We start from the raw sequence: 23,512 nt of genomic DNA on the forward strand, positions 1-23,512 counted from the left end.
CTGTTATTTGTCTGAAAGTCAATTCTGTAAAGTACACCATCATTTAAGTGTCAATAGCATGCACAAATATATAGAATACTAGTGATTATTGGCACCAATAATAGTGCTAGGTGTTATTCTATAAACAGTGACCCCGATATTGATACAGTGGGAGTTAGACCGGCTAACTCCCACTGTCGCTGACAAACCTGGAAATTCAGTGCCGGGGCCATATCAGGCCACCAGCATTGAATTTCCAGAGATTTTGTAGGAGCCACAAACATATATTTATCGGCTGACCGGTTAGGTTCCAGTGGCCAAAGATAGAGCTGCTATTTACGCGGGTCTATCTGGCCGCTAAACTTAACTGGTCAGCCACTGAAAATCAGTGGTAACTGGTTATGGTACATGACATAGCCGGTGACCAGGCTAGCCACTGACCGGGATATTCAGTGGGAGATAGACGGTTATTTCCCACTGAATATCGGTGGATAGCCGGATTGGGTGCATTTAAGCGGCCAGGTGCCGTTCCTGGCGGTTAAATACTTTTGAATATCGGGCAGAGTGCGCCTAAGTCACATTGCACACATCTGCATGGGGCATTAACATGGGCAGAGCATGGGTGTGTCTCCTAGCAACCGTATAGAATGCTGTTAGTTGTATGTGTTGCATGATGCACTTAGGCGCACCACTTTAAAGGGAAGGGGAAGGGAAATGGGACTTGATATACCACCTTTCTGAGGTTTTTTTGCAACTACATTCAAAGCAGTTTACATATATTCAGCTACTTATTTTGTACAAGGGGCAATGGAGGGTTAAGTGACTTGCCCAGAGTCACAAGGAGCTGCAGTGAGCATTGAACCCAGTTCCCTTGGATCAAAGTCCACTGCACTAACCACTAAGCTACTCCTCCACTCTGGAATTTAGTCACTGCCACTTATGTTATCTCAATAGCAAGTGTAAGCTATTGAGATAACATAAGTGGCAGTGACTAAATTCTGGCATGTTAAAGTGGTTTTGCGTTAGTATTATATCATGGCTTAGGCATGCCTTTAAGCCATTATAGAATTGGCACTAAGCACGCCCCTTTCTGGCACCTGAAATTTATCAAATAGCAAAAGAGAGGGTCCAAAAGTACACAAACCCAGTGGCGTAGCCAGAAGGCAATTTTTGGGTGGGCCAACAGGTTGAATGGACGGGCACTAAAGAAACACCTGCCACCTGATATGCCCTGCCCATGCCCCTGCTCCTACCGCACACCTACCCCACTCCCAATAACTTCAATGGGAGTAGCAGTGCTGGCCTCAGTGAGAGCTAGGGGAAATATAAGAGGGTGCACTCTTCATCCTCCACTGAGCCACGGTCCGCCAACACACATATGCTTCCCAAATGGACGCGGCAGGGGGGAGCGGAGCTGCCTTTGAGAATGGCAGCATTGCGCGACGGGCGAAAAACTGATGCAGCGGAGCCTGGGGAGAAGAAGAATTATTTCAGAGCAGGTAGGCAACGCTGAACGCTGCCTCCTGGACGGCCATACCTGGAGCCGCGGAAAAAGGCAGTGACAGCAGCGAAGGATGTTGGGTGGCTGGCTGGGCAGGTGGCTGGCTGGGTGGCCTGGAGGGGAAAAGCACTGATAAATTTAAAAAAACTAAACAAATAACACCAGAGCTGCAGGGCTTAGCTCGGGGGTACTTCTCTGCTTCCTACATATGGCTGAGCTAATGCGATTGGAGTACTATGGCTGAGTAGTGTGCAGCTAGTGTGCAGCTAGCTGGCAACTGATTGGTGGATCACTGAGACTGGATGGGCCTGATCCAAAAATGGGTGGGCCTGGGCCCACCCAGGCCCACCCGTAGCTACGCCCCTGCACAAACCAAAACAGCAAGAAAAAGCACAAAAGGATCTCCAAGACTGGAGCAATGGTACAATCTTCAGGCACAGGGAGCTCCTTGTGACTCTGGGCAAGTCATTTAACCCTCCATTGCCCCATGTAAGCCGCACTGAGCCTGCCATGAGTGGGAAAGCGCGGGGTACAAATGTAACAAAAATAAAAAAATAAAAAAAATCTTTAATGAAATGGATCTGACACAGGCCATGTTTCAATGCACAGAAGCACCTGCCTCAGGGGTCAAACCAGTATTGGAATCCACCACTGCATTTGGGAGCGTCTGGTACAATCTGCTGCTGACTGAGATGTGCTTTTAGAAGAACGATTTTGTATATTTATTTCTAACTAAAAAGAATACTGGTTTGACCCCTGAGGCAGGCGCTTCTCTGCGCCGAAACACGGCCCGTGTTGGGTCCACTTCATTAAATATTTATCACTGTTCCAGTCTTGGAGGCCCTTTTGTGCTTTTTCTTGATGCTATCTAAAATTTAACACCAATTTCTAGAATTTCCCCCCATATACTGTACAGTGGAAGTGGAACACATCCTGTTTCAGCTCCCATAGGCACCAGCACTGTCCTGTTTGCCTGTACACTGGGCTCTCCCAGACTGCGCATGGCAGGAATGCTGAGAAGATGTTGCTCTACCCAGCTGAGTAATCTGAATGCTTCTACCCTCAGGGACTGTCTTCTTGCTCCTCCCTGCTTTTGATAGGAATTACAGTAGAAGATGGCCAAAGCAATTTGGAGAAGATGCAGAGATATTTGGGGTTTGAGTTGCAGCTGAGTCATGCGTAATATATTCCATCAGATTAATGTGCGTGAGGGCCTGTCCTATGTTCCAGCTATCCTGTGTTACTTGTTTGTCACAAGTGACTCATCTCGACTGGCTTGCTTTTCCTTTTCTATGTATAAAATGCAACTTGCGAAGGTTTCCTTTTGTCAACATAATCCAAGCACTTTCACCACTTAAGGGAAATTGTAATTTCTCTGGTAATAAATAGAAATAAAACAAAACAGAGAAAAGAAAATAAGATGATACCTTTTTATTGGACTAACTTAATATTTTTTTGATTAGCTTTTGGATTTTAGATCAGAAATGAGCACATTTTGACAAATATCAGAATATATAAGTGAAACACAAAAACATTCCAATGACAGTCTCACAGGAAGAGGGTGGGTAGGTTAGGTGAGAAACAGGGAGAGCTGGGTGGGTGAGAGGCAGGGAGAGATGGATGGCTGATAAGAGAGTGTCAAAACAGTATAATTTAATGGTTTACAGTGGGATAGAAAGCCCAGATCTTTGTTAAGTCCTGTCTGGTGGGTGTCAAAATATTTCATCATTTTGATCCTGGATTGTCTTAAAATTTCCTTTTAGTATTCTCACCATAAAATCTGGTTTTGTGCTGCCCCACAGAGTTGGCAGTGTGATATTTAATATGATGTCTATGTAAATTGATTGTCTTTAGCATCTGGCTTGTTTCTCTAATATAGCACCCTTATTCACACTTTTTCATTGAACGATATATACCACATTTGAAGATGAGCATGTGAAGGATCCCCTTATGCTGAATGTTTTTCTCATGTGAGTGACTGTGGGATCCTGTGAAATGTGTTGGCATAGTTTGCAACTTGGTATATTGCAGGGACGTGTGCCATTCTCTTCTTTTTTAGCTTGTATTGGGAGCTTGCTTTTCATTCATTTGTGTTTCAAATTAGGTGGCTGTTGGAAGGGTAGCACTGATGGGGCTGGGAATATCTCTTTCAGTAATTCATCCTCCTGGGGTAGTGGCTATAGATCTTTTATGATTGTACTCAAATTTTCCGGCTCTGGTTTGTATGTCACTACAAGGGGGATTCGCTCTGTGGCTTTCTTTTCTTTGTACTGCAGTAGGTTTTCTCTGAGTATTTTAAGGGAAAAGGCAATATTCTTGGAGATTATTTTAAGGTTGTAGCCTTTTTGTTTTAAGAATTCAGTCAGGATTTTGAGGTGTTTGTCTCTTGGGTCAGATCAGATATGATGGTATCATATGGCTTGGCTGTGTAGAATGGATTTTTTTTGCATGTGAAGAGTGGAAGCTGGAGTTATGGAGGTAGCTGCACCACTTTGTAGGTTTCTTGCTTTGAGTGAATTCCTTCAAAAAGGCGGTAAACAAATCCTAAGAAATAATAAATAAATAAATATAGATATTTGTATATAGCCATTGCTGATGGAAATTTTGGTGTCTACAAAGTTGACTTTTTCTGGGGAGTAGTCAGTTTTGATTTTGATTGTAGGATGGTATGTATCGAAAGAAATGTGAAATTATTTGAGAGTCTCTTCTCCCTCAGTCCAAATCATAAAAATGTCATCAATATACTGGTAGTATTTTAGGGGTTTAGTCCGATATATGTTCAAAAATCTCTCTTCTGGTTCTGCCATGAAGAGCTTAATATATTGTGGTGCCATTCTGGTGCCCATGGCAGTGCCCATGATTTGCAGATAGATATCATTATTAAAGTGGAAATAATTATGAGTTAGAATGAATTTGATTAATTTTGTAATAGTTTCTGGTGAGTATTAGTGGTCCAGAGTGGATATTTTTAGGAATTTATCACATGCAGCTATGACATCTGCATGAGGAATGTTGCTGTATAGTCCATTGTGACCAGAAGAGCACCCGGTGGTAGATGCTTGATATTTTTTAATTTGTTCAGAAAGTCTATGGAATCTTGTATGAAGTTGTTTGTCTTGTGTACAAATTTCTGCTGGTAGATGGGAGTGGAGAGCCCCTGTGAGGAGATTCATTTCTGAGCTTGCGAGTGGAGGAGTAGCCTAGTCTAGTGGTTAGTGTGAACTTGGAGAGTTAGGCTTGATTCCTGCTGTTCCTGGCCAAGTCACTTAGGGGGTCTTTTTATGAAGCTGCAGTAAAACGTGGCCCTTGCTAGTTTTGGCATGTGAAAATGCTGTGTACTAGGCCGCTTTTTACCATAGCAGAAAAAGTCTTTTTTAAAATAGAGCATTAAATGGCCATGCACTATTATTAAAATTAGTGTGCAGCCATTTACTGCCTGAGCCCTTACCACCACCTATTTAGAAGGCGGTAAGGGCTCACATGCTAACCTAGCAGTAATGGGGCAGTGTGCAGCAATGTGGCTGCGCTGCCGATTACCACTGGGAACACCCCTGCAGTAGAAAATAGAAAATTATTTTCTATCATGGGAAATGGCGCACGCCAAAAGCAGAATTACCACCAGGCGCCTGGGAGTGTCCGGCGGTAGTGCTGTTTTAGTGTGCTCTATTGCACCTTCAAAAAAAGGGTTCCTTAATATCAATATAGGTTTTCTTGACCGCTATTTCCCCTAAAAAGAGTTCAACACAGTGTACAAGATTGGAGAAATCCATCAGAAAGTTACAATAAAAATAGAATAAAAGCAGAAGATACAAGAAACAAAAAAAAACAAACAACCTCATCAGTCAAGGTCATCAACATAGTAGTTACGATCGATCAAAAATGTAGGTCTTTAATGTTTTCCTAAATCTCAGGTAATTTTGTTCAATTCTAATATGAAAAGGAAGAGAATTCCAAAAAGACACTCCGATGACAGAAAATATAGTATTGACTACTTTCGGAAAGCACAATTTTCTAGATGGAGAGCCAATTGGTCACGCAGACATGATGAAAATCCAAACAATGTCATAGAAACTGTATTTATCAGTAACTCAGAATTAGAACCATAAATAATCTGAAATAGCAAACAAGCTGCTTTGAATAACATACGGTCGCTCACAGGAAGCCAATGCAGTTTTGCTGTATAACGAGATATACTGGTGAACTTATTAAGTCTGAGAATTAATCTAACTGCGGTATTTTGAATAAGTTGAGGTTTTCTTAAATATTTAGAAAGCAAACCTAAATAGAGAGCATTACAATAGTCTAAATTCAGCAGTATCATCAGGTACAATACTTACATACTAGGGACAGGAAAAAGAATCTGTACATAATAAATGTGAACTGGTTTGCTTGTCCTACAGAAAGACAGTATATTAAATCCCATTACCCTTACCCTTAATGGATCTGATGTAGCTACATAAGAACATAGGAACCGCCATACTGGGAAAAGACCAAGGGTCCATCAAGCCCAGCATCCTGTCTCCGACAGCGGCCAATCCAGGCTTCAAGAACCAGGCAAAACACATAAGAAGCAATTCTGCAAAGGCCTCATGCATACGAGCAAGCTCTGTTTGTGTGGTGGGTGCTTTATTACCCCCCAATAGTAAGCAAAGGCCATCATTGGGTCTAGAAAGTAGTAATTAAGTTGGCTCCTATGGCCTCATGTGCAACCTGGCTCATTTTGCCATCTCTACCATGAAGGTCATCAAACCCAGTATTTTCAAACAGAGGCATGCGCACACTCAACTTTTCTGCTATCTCTGTGGGATGGTGAAAAATGTCAGGAGCTCTATATGCTAAATTGCTTTGTGGGTTTGGTACAACTCAACATCCATGTCTTCTGGGATTGCGATGAGTCATCCCCCAGATATCAGTGTCTGGATGATCTCTGATATGGGTATTGACACAAAGAAGATTAAAACAATCTCAGCTTCCCTTGCAGAAGGAAGGCATTTCCACTCCCTGATAAATCTTTGATGATTTTTTTTCTAAATCAAATTCAAATAGGTTTTCCCCTTCAAAGGCAAGGCTCATGCAATATTTACATTTAGCTCATGCCTTTTCATTTGTTCTGCAAGACAAGTTATATTCATTGTACAGTAGGTACTGGTATTTTTCTGTACTTAGAGGGCTTACAATCTAACTTTGTACCTGAGGCAACAGAGAGTTAAGTGACTTGCTCAAGACCACAAGGAGCAGCAACAGGATATGAACCCTGGTTTCCTTGGTTATCAGCTCACTGCTCCAACCACTAGGAAATTCTATTATCGGGTTGATGCTCAAAGCTTACCGGACCTGTAACATTCTGTTTTGAACGGTTTTAGCTGGTTTTGCGTGTATGTTATGTGCCTAATGCAAAAACTACATGCAAATGTTTTAAAATTAGCTCATTAGTATTAAAATGAGCATTCCGTGTGATGCATAGATGTTTCCGTGCAATGAAGGGAACACCTACCTGTAACGTTCAAAATTTTCCGGCAGGTCTGAGGTGGCATTGCAAATGAAAGGGGCTTGTTGGTCTGCATTTGTGAATTGTATCTATGCTTTTCATGTGTGTGTGTATCATACACATATGTGTTCTGCCCAGAACAGTAGTGTAGCCTTAAAAAATAAGGCTATATATGCATAAGATGCAAGCCTTTACAACAGGTTCCAAAGAGCAGTTTTGTTTTGTTTTGTATTTGATGGAGCACATCTACTGCACTCGTTTGCCTCCCGTTCCTCTGGCCTGGGCATGCACAGAACATCAAAGCTTATTTATTTGTTTGTTGCATTTGTATCCCACATTTTCCCACCTATTTGCAGGCTCACAAGACCATTCTGCGTACCATACCGCAACAATCCATCATATAAACCCTAATGCAATACCACTTTTACTCTGGTCCCGAATTGTGATCTCTTCATACTTGTTTGATTAATTTTACTATGTTATTCATGTTCTTTATGTATCACCACTTGTATCTTTAACTCTGGATTGGCGATAGCCATGACGGAACAATGTAAGCCACATTGAGCCTGCAAATAGGTGGGAAAATGTGGGATACAAATGCAGCAAATAAATAAATAAATATGTAGAGGCTAGAGGCAGACAGAATTTCAGTTTTGATGCCAAAACCTGCCCAAAATCTGGATTCTTTCATGTTTTGGTTTTGGCTGAAAATGCCGGATCATTTTTGATTGAAACCGATCTGATTTCCGATCTGAGGAAGAAGGGCAACCTTCGAAAGCTAATCAAGAAATGTATTAAGTTATGTCCAATAAAAAAGGTATCATCTTATTTTCTTTTCCATGTTTTATTTTGTTTGATTTCTATTGATAACGATTGAAACCAAAACTCTCTCCCCCACCCCCAACAAAAAGCGAAACCGCATTTTACTCTCTGCTCCCCCCCCCCCCAAATCACAAAGCATGATTACTCTCGCTCCCCTCCCATTGAGAGCCACCTCCCTCTCACAACATGTAGGTGGTCTGTTGGCCTCTTCGAGGCAGGAGTGATCCCCCAGTTGCTCCTGCCCATGATAGCTGTGCGACTTCCCACTGGCCACCATTCTTCTGATGTTCAGTTTGCAGTGCAGATGACAGTGTAAAAGTTCTCTACATTAGTTGGTTTAAAGCAACTCATAGTGCTACTGGAAAAGAAGGTTCTAGGTTACACATTTACAATTTTTGGGTGCATTGTCTATATTCTGCCAGTAGGTGGAAGAGGAGAGCCCTTGTGAACAGTGTTGCCAGGTGGGCGGTTTTACTGCCCAATTGGGCGGTTTTCCGTGACCCGCCGCGGGAAATTTTTGCCTGCTGCGGGTTGCGGTTTTTTGGGCTTCTTTTTTGTCTTTTGGGCGGTTTTTTTGGCGGTTTTTTCGGCCGCGGGGGCGGGGTTAGTGACGTTTTGGGCGGGGTTAGTGACGTTCTGGGCGGGGCCGATGACGGGGGGCGAGGCTGATGACGGGGGAGGCGGGGCCGATGACGGCAGGGACGGGGTTGATTACGGCGGGGGCGGGGTTGGTGACGGTGGGGGCGGGGTGATGACGCGGGGGTGGGGGTGTCAGGGGCGGGGTTTGAGTTTGGGCGGGTTTTGGGCTGGATTTAGGCTGGTTTGGGTGGGAAAAAAATTTTCCACCTGGCAACCCTGCTTGTGAAGAGATTCATTTCTGAGGTTGCCTTCTGAAAGAGAGAAAGCAAGCTGCAATTTTCTTGGAAAATAGAAAAAAGGTGGTGAGGACATGGGCAGTGTTGGCCTGGCGTCCTGAGGCACTGTTGCTCTCCCTGACCCGCCCACTCCTATTCCTATGCCAGTATTAGTCCTTCCTATCTGCTCTTTTACAGCGGCAAGAGCATGTCACTTTGCTCTCACCACTGTGATCTCCTCCATGCTTGGCCGCCAGCACCACCCCAGGTGTAAGCACAAGAACAGGAATAGTGCTGACACAGAAAAAAAAAAAAAAAAAAGGCACATTCCCAATGCATATCACTGTCTGACAACAATCCTAATTTGATAGGTCTGTTAATACTTTTCCCCACCTGTAAACAGTAGTTTTCTTAGGTCAAGGCACAAACAGTTCTCTGTTTGCACTAGGTCTTCCTCTCACTCATGCCCTCAACAATATCTCCTTCACTGGATAGAAAACCCAAGCTGGAGTGTCCTGCTTCTACAGCTCTCCAAACTTCCTTCTGTTTCCACTTGCATAGTGGTGAGACCAAAGAGAGACCTCGTCTACTCTCAGATCCAGGCCCAGGTGAGACATTGACTCAGGACATCAAAGCTTAAGGCATAAACAAACCTGCCTCACTGGCTCAGCCTTCACAGAGATGAGATGAGAGCGTGTTTTGCTGTCACCTCTTTGCTCTTTTCTTTGTGTGGCCATTGTCACCGTCACAGGTATCTCTTTGGTCTCACCACTATGCCAATGGAATTAGAAGTAAGTTTGGAAAGCAGCAGAAGTAGAACTTTCCTGTTGTTTTTAAGTTTCTGAATTGCCAGGTTGCTCTGCCCCCTGGATTTTTCCATCTCCCATTGAGAGACTTGCAGTACTAAGTGAAGGTTGTATCATGGGGAGTAAGCGGCATACAGATATTAAATAGTGTTATATAACAGAATTATGCTGTCCGTATGAGACCTGCACATGATCTGCCTTTTGAAGAAACTGTAAATGAACTGTTAATATACTCTTTGCCATTTTTCTCAGTACAAAATCAATAATAATTTAAGTTGCAGAGAGTGCAAAATGCCGCAGTTAGAGTTATTTTCTCTACAAATAAATATGATTCTATTTCCCCCTTTATGTTACAGCTGCCCTGGTTGCCAGTAGAGGCTAAATTACAGTTTAAGGTTCTGGTTCTAACCTTCAAAGCTTTTCATGGAAGAGTTACTAGAAATCTTTTTCTGCTAGATTTTCCCACTTTACAGACCTCACTGACTTACTAGGCAGCCTCTAGCTGGAATTCTCTTCCTCCTTTTTTAAGGCATTGTTTCGGAAGTGATTAAAGACTTTCCTTTTTAGAAAGTATGGGCTCCTTTTACTAAGCTGCGGTAAACCCAATGTGGGTTTAGCAGTTCTTGCTATACAGGAAGTACCGTTGGGCTACCACAGCAGCCCGGTGGTATTTCCAACCCCTAGCATGACGTCATTTCTGGCGCTACAAAAATGTATTTATTTTTGTAGCGCTGGAGTGTACTCGGCGGTAATCACTGCCCGGTTACTGCTGGGTTAACGCAGGAGCCCTTACCACCACCTCAATGGGTGGCAGTAAGGGCTCCCCCTGAAATGGCTGCGCGGCAAGTGCTTTACTTGCCCCCTGGCCATTTCCTTTAGGAAAGCGAGACTTCCCTTTTACCAGCTACAGTAAAAGGGGGGTTTGGCGTGCGTGTAACACATGCGCCGACGCCAGCACCAGCCCCCTTTTGCCACAGCTTGGTAAAAGGAGCTCTATGTTTCTTATAGATGTTGTATTTTGGTTTTTAAGATTGTGATTATTTTGTATCATTATCTAGAGTATGCTCTTTTTCTTGATGTTATCCACTTAGAACTTGTTGGTTGTAGCAGGCTATAAGACCTTAATGCAACGTAATGTAAAAATACTTTGAGAAAGTTTCTGTGTCCCATGTGACACTTTTGACTCAGGCACAGAATACCAGAGGACCTAACAGAGCGATTCTCCCCACCCATGCAAAAGAAGCAGGCTATTAAATGTATTCAAAAAAAAAATTTTTCTGTGACTGAATGCCATACAATAAAAAAAAAAAGAAGTTAGTCCTGATAGGTTAGAAATACAACCTTAAATCCTTCCATTAAGAACAAAAAAAAATTTGCCAAAATGGTCTTTAATATCTTCAGCAAAGAAGGGATTTCTAGTAGAAGTGTTATTATATAAGCAGGCTCATTATTGATATTGTGATTGCATTAATATTGATCATGTCCGGGTTTCTTCATATGAATCTGCCTATTTTCTTTGGGGCCTTTTTACTAAGCTGTGTTAGCCACTAACATGCGCCTAAAGCAGCCAAAACTGGAGTACCATGGGATGCTCTACAGCATCATGCAGTAGTTTTGGAATATGCGTGCGCTAACCATAAACTAACAAAATCTTTCCTTTTTGATGGGGTGTGTCGGGGCAGAGAGTGCACATTCCTGCACTAACCAGTTGGCACATCTACATTACCGTGCACTTAACTGGTTAGCGTGTGGATAATGCAGGAGCCCTTACCGCCTACAATTTTTTTAAATGGCCACACGCTAATGGCAACATTACCGCATGGCCATTAATGCAAAAAATAGAAAATCAGGGTTTTTATGGCCCTGGTAAAAATGGCCTTAGCGCAAAGGCCTATTTTTACCAGAGCTTAGTAAAATAACCCTTTCATTTGTTATATTTTCTAGACTAATTGAGCAGTTTGGCAGTGGTGATGTTTTTATTTTTTTTTTTTTATAGAAGGATGCATATCCATGAAAATAAGAGAAAGTACAGTATGTACAAGATGGGGCATAGACAGAAATCCATTTTGGGGGGTTCCCAAAGATGGACTGAGGGAGCCTGGCATTCTCTCCCCACTCTTGCCGCCACTGCCACCACCATCATCACCACCATGATAAAATATTACCTTTGTGGATGCCAGTCTGAACTGAGCATACGCAGGAGAGAATGAATGAAGCGCTTATTGCTTGTTTAGCACAGGTGGGACTGTGCAGGAGACCTCTTTGGATGGCGGGGCTTGGCATCCTCGACAGCCATGAACGCAGAAGGGGCCAAGGCCCCTGAGGCCTCCCCATGGCTATGCCACTGGTATAAGAAGAGCAGACCCAGTGCCCTTAGACAGAACATAAAAAATTGATGGTGTCTCAGTTGGGAGGCTTTACAGACTGCCATTCAGCTGAACATACCTTATCAGTCGCAGAAAGGACAATTTTAGAATCAAGTCCCATTCTGGCTCAATCAGGAAGGATACAATCAGATTGACTGTGTGGACTTCTCTTCCAAAAATGTTTCCAGAAATTGGCTTATTTAAAAATTATAGTATGATACATGATTTCAAGCTTAATAAGGACAAGATGTCATTACTCTGGCTGAACCATTGTATGAATTCTGTTCCTGAGGAGCTGTTTTTGCCAGACGGTCTTTCTCTAAAAATAGTGTGTATCTACAAGGCTAGATTCTATATATGGCACCTTAAACATCAGTACTGAAAAAATTAACACTCAGCACTATTCTATAAACCCTGGATAAAGTTAGGTGCGGTTTATAGACTAGCGCTTATGCTCAGGAGTCATGCCTAACTTTAGGTGCGGCCATTTACACCAACTGAAACCTGGTGCAAATCCTCGTGCCTAAATTAGGTACGTATCCCCCTTAATCTATAACTATGCGCGTAAATTCTAGGAATGCCTCGATCCGCCCATGACCCTCCCATTTCCATTTAGGCATAGGATCCAGCACCTCAATTTATGTGTGCAACTGCTAATTAAATCCAATTAGCGCTAATAATTGCTTGTTAGGATGTCAATTATCAGGTCTAATTGGCTTGTTCAGTTAAGTTGAATGCACAAATTTGCGCACACAACTCAAAGCGCCATATATAGAATCCGGGGATAAGGTTTTAGGTGTATATTTGGATACATTATCTTTTGAATTTCAAGTTAATGCTGTTGTACAGACATTTTTTTTAACTCCACAATGTTCATTCTTTATTCTCAGAAAAAAATCATTTTTACATTTTGGTGCAGGCTCTCATTCTGTCTCATTTAGACTATTGGAATAGTTTATGTTGTTTTCTTACAGTCAGATTACATTCTAAGCTTCAGATTCTTCAAAACACAGCAGCTAAATTGATTTTTTGCTTAAAGACATTTGACAGAGCTACCCCTGTTTTAACCAGTTTACACTGGCTACCACTTCAGGCTAGAATCAATTTGAAACTAGCATGCTTGGTTTTCAAAATATTTGATGGCTCTATCCCTGATTTGACCGATCTGTTTCCCTTTCTTTGTAATCCTAGATCTTCCAGATCTCAGAAATCTCGTTGACTGTATTTCCCTTCTTTCTTAGGTGTACATTACAAACAAATATTAGAGTTTGCTATCTAATCAGGCAGTTCAAATCTGGTGCTCCTTGCCAAATGAATTGAGGACCATGACTTCATACTATTCTTTGCAAAGAGGTTTAAGGATATATTTGTTTAGAAAGTATCTGTCATAAGTTTTTTGTTTCTTTTTTTTTCTTATCAGCTGTGTTTTACTAATTTTTGTTATCCGCTTTGAACCTTACTGGGAGTTGGCAGATGCAGAATACAAATATCATATCCTATCATATCATATTCAAACTGACACTGATTGCCTGCCGACGTCCCTTCTTCCTGCTCTTTGTATAGTCTCTGAAGGAATTTCTAGAAATTCTTGAAAATATCTTTTAAGCATATTTGGGTGAAGGGGGAGTCAAAGGTAACACAGAAAAATTGAGGAATTTCAGGAATTCCAGTTTTGAGTGTGAGGTCAGATCATAATCCTCTGCTCCGCCTCCAAGTCTGCCATTTTACCGATGTGACTGGATGTGTGCCTTTAATTTTTATAAGCATGGAATCCATGCGTAATGATAATATTGTCAACATGCCAAGAAACAGAGTATCTATCACAGACCAGCAGATGACATTTTCATTTACCACTTCTCGTATCACCCAAACCTTTTCCAAGTAGGCAAAGAGATTCCTGAGGAGGCAGATTAGCCACGGTGTGAGAAGATTTAAACCCACTGTCAGCACTGTAGCATTTTCAGAAATTCTACCTGTCCATGGTAAGGTAGAAGAGACGTTGCATTGCACAACCATCTTTAATACATAGTCCTACGTCTGCTGTAAACAAGTATGTTTCAAATATATAGGCAGCTTGGGCAACAACAAGAGGCTATGGGGGCAATCTATAATTGGGCACCTCCAGTTATGTGTGCTTATTCTGCGCACTGTGAGTCAGTTCTATAATGGCATCTGTGCGCCAGGATGCCGTTATGGAATACTAGTGTATGCTGGCATCGGCACACATAAAGTTAGGTGCAATCATTTAAACCAGGTCAATGGTCAATGGGTCTACCTATCAGGCTTATTTTCCAAAGAGAAGGGCGCCCATCTTCCGACACAAATTGGGAGATGGGCGTCCTTCTCTCAGGGTCACCCAAATCGGCATAATTGAAAGCCGATTTTGGGCGCCCTCAACTGCAGTCCGTCATGAGGACGACCAAAGTTCCCAGGGGCGTGTCGTAGCGAAGGTGGGACTGGGGCATGCTGAAGAGATGGGTGTCCTCGGCCAATAATGGAAAAAAGAAGGGCATCCCTGACGAGCATTTGGTCAACTATACTTGGTCCATTTTTTTTCACGACCAAGCCTCAAAAAGGTGCCCAAACTGACCAGATGACCAGAAGCAACGGGAAAGCGGCGATGCTGTCAAAAATGCCACTTTTGATTATACCGATTTCGCTGCTTTTAAGAAATCACCGGCCATCTCCCGATTTGTGTCGGAAGATGGCCGGCGATCACTTTCGATTATAAGCTGGATTGTATATTAACGAGAGCCTTGAATCAAATAGATAAAAAATTCTGCAGGAAACAAAACACTTCTTGGAATCACTGTGGTTTGAAATTTCATGTATAAAGGGGAAAAGGATAATTATAGGAGTGTACTACCGTCCGCCTGGCCAGGATGAACAGACGAATGCAGAAATGTTAAAGGAAATTAGGGACGCAAACAAACTGGGCAACACAATAATAATGGGTGATTTCAATTACCCTGAAATTGAATGGGTAAATGTAACATCGGGACACGCTAGGGAGGTAAAATTCCTTGATGAAATCAAGGACAGCTTTATGGAGCAGCTGGTACAGGAACCGACGAGAGAAGGAAAAATTCTAGACCTAGTCCTTAGTGGAGCACATGACCTGGTGCGGGAGGTAATAGTGCTGGGGCCGCTTGATAACAGTGATCATAATATGATCGGATTTGATATTAGCTTTGAAGTAAGTATACATAGGAAATCAAATAAGTTTGCGTTTAACTTTAAAAAAGGAGACTATGATAAAATGAGAAGAATGGTGAAAAGAAAACTTAGAGGAATGACTGCGAGGGTCAAAAATTTACATCAGGTGTGGATTAAATGGACTTGGGGAAAATCTACTATTTCTGGGATAAGCAGTATAAAATGTCTTGTACATTTTTGGGATCTTGCCGGGTATTTGTGACCTGGATTGGCCACTGTTGGAAACAGGATGCTGGGCTCGCTGGACCTTTGGTCTTTCCCAGTATGGCAATACTTATGTACTTATGACCACCGGAGGGAACCAGGGATGACCTCCCCTTACTCCCCCAGTGGTCACCAACCCCCTCCCATCCTAAAAAAAAAATAATTTTTCTTTTTTTTTGCTAGCCTCTATGCCAGCCTCAAATGTCATACCCAGCTCCATGACAGCAGTATGCAGGCCCCTGGAGCAGTTTTAGTGGGTGCAGTGCACTTCAGGCAGGCGGACCCATGCCCATCCCCCCCCCACCTGTTACACTTGTGCTGGTAAATGTGAGCCCTTAAAAACCACCCGAAACCTACTGTACCCACATGTAGGTGCCCCTCTTCACCCCTTAGGGCTATGGTAGTGGTGTACAGTTGTGGGGAGTGGTTTCGGGGAGGGGTTTGGGGGGGCTTAGCACTGAAGGTAAGGCAGCTATGCACCTGGGAGCAATTTGTGAAGTCCACTGCAGTGCCTCCTAGGGTGCTTGGTTGGTGTCCTGGCATGTGAGGGGGACCAGTGCACTACGAATGCTGGCTCCTCCCACGACCAAATGGCTTGGATTTGGTCGTTTTTGAGATGGGCGTCCTCGGTTTCCATTATCACCGAAAACTGGGGACGACCATTTCAACATTTAGGTCGACCATATCTAAGGCCAACCTAAATGTTGAGATTTGGGCATCCCCAACCATATTATCGAAATGAAAGATGGACGCCCATCTTGTTTCGATAATACGGGTTTCCCTGCCCCTTCACCAGGGCGTCCTTAGAGATGGGCGCCCTTAGAGATGGTCGTCCCCTTTCGATTATGCCCCTCCACGTGTTTCATGCTATGCATGCAACTGATAGTATTTTGATTTAGATTATTTATAACCCGCCCTTATCCAGGGTGAGGTACAATATACACACACATAAAAAATACATGAAACATACAATACAATAACATTACAAGTAAGTTCAGATTTTAATCCAGGCCATAGTTCATAAACAGACAACCAGAATATCCAAAGCACAGCCTTATACTTGACCAACAGTAGCATAAAAAGCCAGACACATACCCCCCCCCCCCCCCGTTTACTAAGCAGCACTAGTGGCTGCCGTGCGCTAATGCCGACACAGCCCGTTCACTTTGAATGGGCTGTGTCGACATTGCTGCGCAGCTTAGTAAACAGAGGGGATAGTGTTCTATGTTACATGCATAAATTGAGACACGCCCATGGCCCTCTCATGCTCCACGCTAAAACACTTATTATATTCTACCTTATAGAATAGGGACTCGGACTCCACAGCCCTGCGTCTAACAACGTGCCCAGTTATAGAATTGCTCTTTATATTGTAATGATGGATTACATCTTTCTGTAGAAAAAAACAACAGCAGAGTAGACAAAAATGGCTGAAGATCTTTTATTAACTGTGTCAGGCCCTGTCACAGAAACACGGTCTGTGTCAAGTCATATTGAAGAACAGTTCATAAAAGATCTCCAGCCATTTTCATCTGCTCTGCTGTTGTTTTTTTTCTGATTGTTTGCTCGGTGCAGAGTGTGGACTGTTATTTGTTTTTCTTACATCTTTCTGTGGCAGGAAAAAGAACGATCCTACATGAAAAATTCAAACAATAAGTGGACAGATGTTTAAACTAGAGAAAGTAGGTGGCAGATGGATGTCACCCCCAGCAAAAACAATACAGTAGTGGCAAAAATAACGAGATACCTTAACTCACTCATCAGCAAGAAAAGGGAAGAGGAGACTGAAATAAATACATACAAAATGCAAGCAAGCTATCCAAAAATTTCTGGACACCATCCTGCTTATTTTCAAAGAAGGGCGCCCATCTTTCGACACAAATCGGGAGATGGGTGTCCTTCTCCTAAGGTTGCCCAAATCGGCATAATCAAAAGCCGATTTTGGGTGTCCTCAACTGCTTTCCGTCACAGGGACGACCAAAGTTCAAGGGGGCATGTCGGCAGTGTACCGAAGGTGGGACGGGGGCGTGGTTAAGAGATGGGCGTCCTCGGCCAATAATGGAAAAAAGAAGGGCGTCTCTGACGAGCATTTGGCCGACTTTACTTAGTCCCTTTTTTTTCAAGACCAAGCCTCAAAAAGGTGCCCGAACTGACCAGATGACCACCGGACCCCTTACTCCCCCAGTGGTCACCAACCCCCTCCCACCCAAAAAAAAAACCCACATTTTTTTCCAGCCTCTATGCCAGCCTCAAATGTCATACCTAGCTCCATGACAGCAGTATGCAGGTCCCTGGAGCAGTTTTTAGTGGGTGCAGTGCACTTCAGACAGGCGGACCCAGGCCCATCCCCCCCCTACCTATTACACTTGTGGTGGTAAATGGGAGCCCTCCAAAACCCACCTGAAACCAACTGTACCCACATGTTGGTGCCCCCCTTCATCCCTAAGGGCTATGGTAGTGGTGTAGAGTTGTGGGTAGTGGGTTTTGGGGGGCTCAGCACCCAAGGTAAGGGAGCTATGCACCTGGGAGCAATTTGTGAAGTCCACTGCAGTGCCCCCTAGGGTGCTCGGTTGGTGTCCTGGCATGTGAGGGGGACCAGTGCACTACGAATGCTGGCTCCTCCCATGACCAAATGCCTTGCATTTGGTCGTTTTTGAGATGGGCGTCCTTGGTTTCCATTATCGGCGAAAACCGAGGTCGTCCATCTCTAAGGTCGACCTAAATGTCAAGATGGTTGTCCTAAATGTCAAGATTTGGGTGTCCCCGACCGTATTATTGAAACGAAAGATGGACGCCCATCTTGTTTTGATAATATGGGATGCCCCACCCCTTCGCCGGGGCGTCCTTAGAGATGGGCGCCCTTAAAGATGGGTGCCCAGTTCAACTATGCCCCTCTATGAGCACAAACGCCTGCAGTCTAGGCATCTCCTAGGCTACATTTTCTCCTGTTGTGACTGGCTCTTGAGAAAGGTGTATTGGGGAGCCGCTGACATTGTCGGCCTCAGGAAATGGGAAAAGGTATCCACAGGGCACTAAGGGGCCCTTTTACAAAGGCACATAAGGGTTTATGCGCATGCAGTGTACATCAAATTGGTATTACTGCCTGGTTAGGGGGGCAGGGGAGAGAGATTCGCTGGGTGGCTGGAGGGGGGGCAAGGGAAAAAGGAGAATCGCTGGGTGGCTGGAGGGGGGCAGGGGAGAGAGAATCGCTGGGTGGCTGGCACGTGCCGAAAACCCACAGTAGAAAATAATTTTCTATTTTCTACCACGGGGACGCTCCCGGTGGTAATCGGCAGTTGGCGCACACTGGATGGTTACCATGTGGGTAACGTGTAAGCCCTTACTGTTAAGTCAATGGGTGGTGTTAAGGGCTCAGGCCATAATTAGACGCATGCTGGTTTTCATTTTGCTGCATGTCCATTTCTTGGTCCAACCCCCCCTTTTTTTACAGATGCGGTAGAGAAATGGTCCAGCACGTGTCCAATACATGCACCCACACCTCCGCAGTAGGGCCCCTATGATAGCAATGCTGTAAAACACCCAATGTTAAAGCCATCTCCTAAAAACCTGTTATCAAAAGGAACTCTGTTTAGACAGTGATATAGACAAAGCAGCCATTGAGCAAATGCTCCAGACTTGAGACAGCAAATACTGCCAGATATCTGGGTTTTGATGAATAGCAGTTATCATAAAATAATCTATCTGGGAGATATGCAGGGTGCTAAAAAATATTCAGCACAGCTCAGGAAACAAATGTGCTGTGCAGAGAAAGCAGATCCACCATGATCACTCCATTAATTGTTATGATCAGACTCAGAAGAGAAGAGGTTAATCACTTACACGCTGTTCTTCCTTTTACCTTAAATTTTCTATTAACAACTGATAATGAAACCACATAGCCTCTTGATGGGAAATCATACATTTTTAGCATGTAGGAAATAAAGAACAAGTCCCCAGGAAGAGGAGGAAGGAGCAAAAGGAATAAAGGGACCATTTTACTAAGCAGCATCAGGTGTTAACACGCGCTTAATGCAGGAAAAATGGCCTAACGCAGGACGTGCTAAAGCATTCTGCATTCGTTTTGCCATCTGCACACACTAAGCACATGGCACATGTTAGGGACAAAGAATGGGCAAGAAACCACTATTCAGTACACTGACATTACCAATGAGCTAACTAGTTAGATTGTCTATAACTAGTGGTGTTGCTTGGTCAGCTGCCACCCACCCATGTGCGTTGTCCCCTCCCCCCAGTGCAGTGTCGCCCCCCCCCCCCCCCCCGGTGCATCACCTCGAAACACATCCCACCGGGTGCATTGCTCTTACCTCCTGGGGTGCTGGGAGCAGCTGCACGGCTATCAGCTCCGCCAGTTCCCTGTTCCCTCTGCCCCGGAACAGGAAGTAACATCAGAGGGAGCAGGGAACCGGCAGAGCCGACAGCTGCGCAGCTGCTCCCTGCACCCCCCCCCCTGAAGCGTGCACCTGGGACGGATCGCCCCCACCGCCCTGCCCTTGGTATGCCGCTTCCATCTAAGGGGCCCCTTTGGCAAACAGTGGTAAAAATTTGGTTTAGCTCGCCCTTTTGTGGATCATTCCTGTGTGCTAAGGCCATTTATGCCGCTGGGGTGAAATAGCCGATTTTCAGAATTTTTCAATAATGGCCACGCGCTAATATTCACATCAGCGTGTATCTGTTAGTGTGGGAGCCCCTACCATCACCTATTTTATAGGCATTTGGGACTCGCTCGCTAAACTTGCGCTAATCGGTTAGCGTGCATTAATGTAGCTGTGCCGAGTAGCACAGAACACACCCATTCTCTATCCCCCTACATGACCCCTGCATCAAAAAAATAAAAAATATTTTTTTAGCGCATGGGTAGCACATGCACATGGCAAAATTACTCCGGCATGCCTATACACTCATTCTGCGCCTGGACTAGCTTTCTACAGACACTGTAACTTAGATCAGTTCCTTATCTATACAACAAACTTGCCTTGACTTTAACTAACCATCAAATTATCCCAACTGACTCTGCACCACTCATCTTGTTCCCATCATATATTTGCTCTTGGTCCCTCAGCTATATGGTAAGCCGTATAGTAGAAAATCTTTGGCATCATATCTATGTTAGTCGAATGTTCTAATGCATGCTTATAGGGGTGTATCGTTAGTATTATGCTAACATTGTATTATATCTCTGGTATTTGAATTCCAGTGCTGTTAAATGTGTACATTTTTTGTACTGCTTCACGGTAGTTCTATTATTAGGCTTCAATTTACTGTTTTCAAGTTTACCTTATTTATTGTATTTATGTTTATTCTTAGTTATTTTGGGTGAATCTCTTCAAAAAAGCGATTAATAAATCCCAATCCTATATAATAAAACGCACCTCCAACGTTCTGAAGCCGAGAAAGTGAAGCCTTCAAGCCTTGAAGCATTCCTGCAACGTTCCGGAACTACGGCTTCAGAACGTTGGAAGTGCGTTTTATTATATAGGATGTGCTCGGTGCGTTTCTGTAGCACATGGGGGGAATTTAATATATGCTGATTAAAGTGGAGGAGTGGCTGGAGGGGGGGGCAGGGGAGATAGGACAATCGCTGGGTGGCTGGACGGGAGGGGCAGGGGAGATAGGAGAATCGCTAGGTGGCTGGAGGGGGGGCAGGGGAGAGAGGAGATTCGCTGGGTGGCTGGAGGGGGGCAAGGGAAAAAGGAGAATCGCTGGGTGGCTGGAGGGGGGGCAGGGGAGATAGGACAATCGCTGGGTGGCTGGAGGGGGCAGGGGAGAGAGAATCGCTGGGTGGCTGGAGGGGGGGCAAACGAGACACACTCGCACCCAGCAGTCTCACTCTCTCTCTGTCACACACACACACTAGCACATTCACTCTCTCTCACACACAGTCAATCTCACACATACTCTCTCAAACATACACACTCCGAGGAAAACCTTGCTAGCGCCTGTTTCACTTGTGTCAAAAACGGGCCTGTTTTACTAGTAAATAAATAAATTCATAAAATTATACCATAGAGCCTTAGCTGGTAAATCGTTTCACATGGGGACCTCACCACCACATTTCACTGTTAATTGTCATCGGCTTTGTCCTCACTAACTTAAGGTCTTTACCCAAAAAAGTTTTGTGATTTTAAATTTTAATTTAGAATGAACTATCTCAAAGATTTATTTTTTTTTGGAAGAGCAGTGAAACTTATCTTCAGGATCAGTGGCCAAATGCCAACATAGGCCATGTTTTGCGTAAACACGTTGCTTCAGGGCTCAGTCCTAAAAACATAAAATCATGCTTAATAACGTATCTTAAAATTTGTATCTCCCAATAACAAAAGAAACATATATACTCCCGTACTTGTAAAATCTACTGCATGCTGTACACGCTCGTAACTGAGCTGGTATGAATAAAAGAACAACACATTCCTTTAAATTTATGAGTACATTTTACAGGAAATCTGAGGGAAAAATATCCACTCCTAGTTGGATAAATAGACAGAAATTCCCTTCCTGTTATCTTTAGTAATTGGAGACAGATCAGGAAAAACCTGAATCTTTGGATTAAGGGAAAAGAACATCTCTGTTTCTGGGGGAAAAAGGCTTTGAGGGACCAATTTCTGTCAGGCTCCAACATGTAAGGTGCTAACAGTATAGCTGTAAACATCATATCCTTCAGAACTGTAGTCCTGTTTAGTGTCCCCCCCCCCCCCACCCCCACAGGAGTCCCACATGGGACGGGCAAATTTTATTATTTTATTTAGACTTTGTTCACACCTTTTTCAGTAGTAGCTCAAGGTGAGTTACTTTCTTCAGGTACACTGGATATTTCTCTATCCCAGAAAGGCTCACAATCTAAATCTGTACCTGAGGCAATGGAGGGTTAAGTGACTTTCCCAAGATCACAAGGAGCAGCAGTGGGATTTGAACTGGCCACCTCTGGATTACCAGACTGGTGCTCTAACCACTAGGCCACCATAGACAGTAATGCTGCCTTCAAACATTTCAGGGCCCTTTTACTAAGCTGTGGTAGGCACTAGCACCTGCCTATTGCATAGCAAAAAGCACTGTTGCAGGATGTGCTGAAGTGTCCCTTGGTAGCGTGCTCTAATCTCTTGCTGAAATATATTTTTTTTATTTTTCAGCGTGGGAGGTGTGACTATGAGCGGAGAGTAGGCGTGCCCTGCACTAATCAGGTGGTGCAGGCACATTGCCGTGTACTGCACGATTACTGCGGAGTTAGCACTGGAGTCCTTAGCGCCTACAAAATAGGTGCCTGTAAGGGCTCCTGCGGTAATGGCCAACACTAATAGGGAAATTAGTGCATGGCCACTAAAGAAAAATATGGAGATACTGCCATTTTACAGCCACGCTAAAAGTGGCCTCTGCACGCAGGAAACCTACACGCTGACAACAGCGCCGGCTACATTTTGGCACGGCTTAGTAAAAGGGCCCCTTACAGAACACATCTTTAGGAGCCATAATTACTTCCCAGGAAAATTCACCAAAAACAAAGATTACACCTTCTAGCATCATCTTCCAATAGCTCTAACTTGTAGTGAAAATGTAAAAAAAAAAATGTTATGTTGGTTTAGCCATACCTTTTCTGTTGTAGTTCAAGCTGAGTTATATCCAAGAAGAGGAGGGACCCCATATTAAAAAAAAAGCTATGCTCCTAAATTTATAATTCTAAGTTATGTAAATTTGTGCCCTATTTTCAGCCATACTGAGGAGTATGTACTAAAACATGTTAAAATTTGGGCTTAATGTGTTTTAACACAGGATTATCCTGCACGCTAAACATAGATTTAGGGGTCCTTTTACTAAGCTGTGGTAAAAGGAGGCCTGCGGTAGCGGCGGCACATGGCAAAAAAGCAGGTGCCACTGCAACCACAGGGCCCCTTTTACCACTGCAGGTAAAAGTCATGAAAAATGAATTGGCTGTGCGGCAAGTACACACTTGCCATGAGGCCATTTGGAGGGAAGCCCTTACTGCAACCCATTGAGGTGACTTAAAGGCCCCCATATTAACCCGGCGGTAACTCCCTGTGGTAAAAATTAACAAAAATTTCTGGTCATGCCAGAAATGATGCAAGCTGGGGGCGGAACTACTGCTGGTGGCCATGTTAGGCCAGCAGTATTTCCAATTTGCTGCTCGGCAAGCCCGTTGCCAGGCGGCAACCCTTTAGTAAAAGGGCCCCATAATGCAACAGTATTTAGGATTTATTTTTTTGCAGGTCCTGTGCTAATTTTTTCATTAACACATAGAACTTCAG

The sequence above is a fragment of the Microcaecilia unicolor genome, chromosome 2 (genome assembly GCF_901765095.1).
Source record: "Microcaecilia unicolor chromosome 2, aMicUni1.1, whole genome shotgun sequence".
Classification (NCBI taxonomy): Eukaryota; Metazoa; Chordata; class Amphibia; order Gymnophiona; family Siphonopidae; genus Microcaecilia; species Microcaecilia unicolor.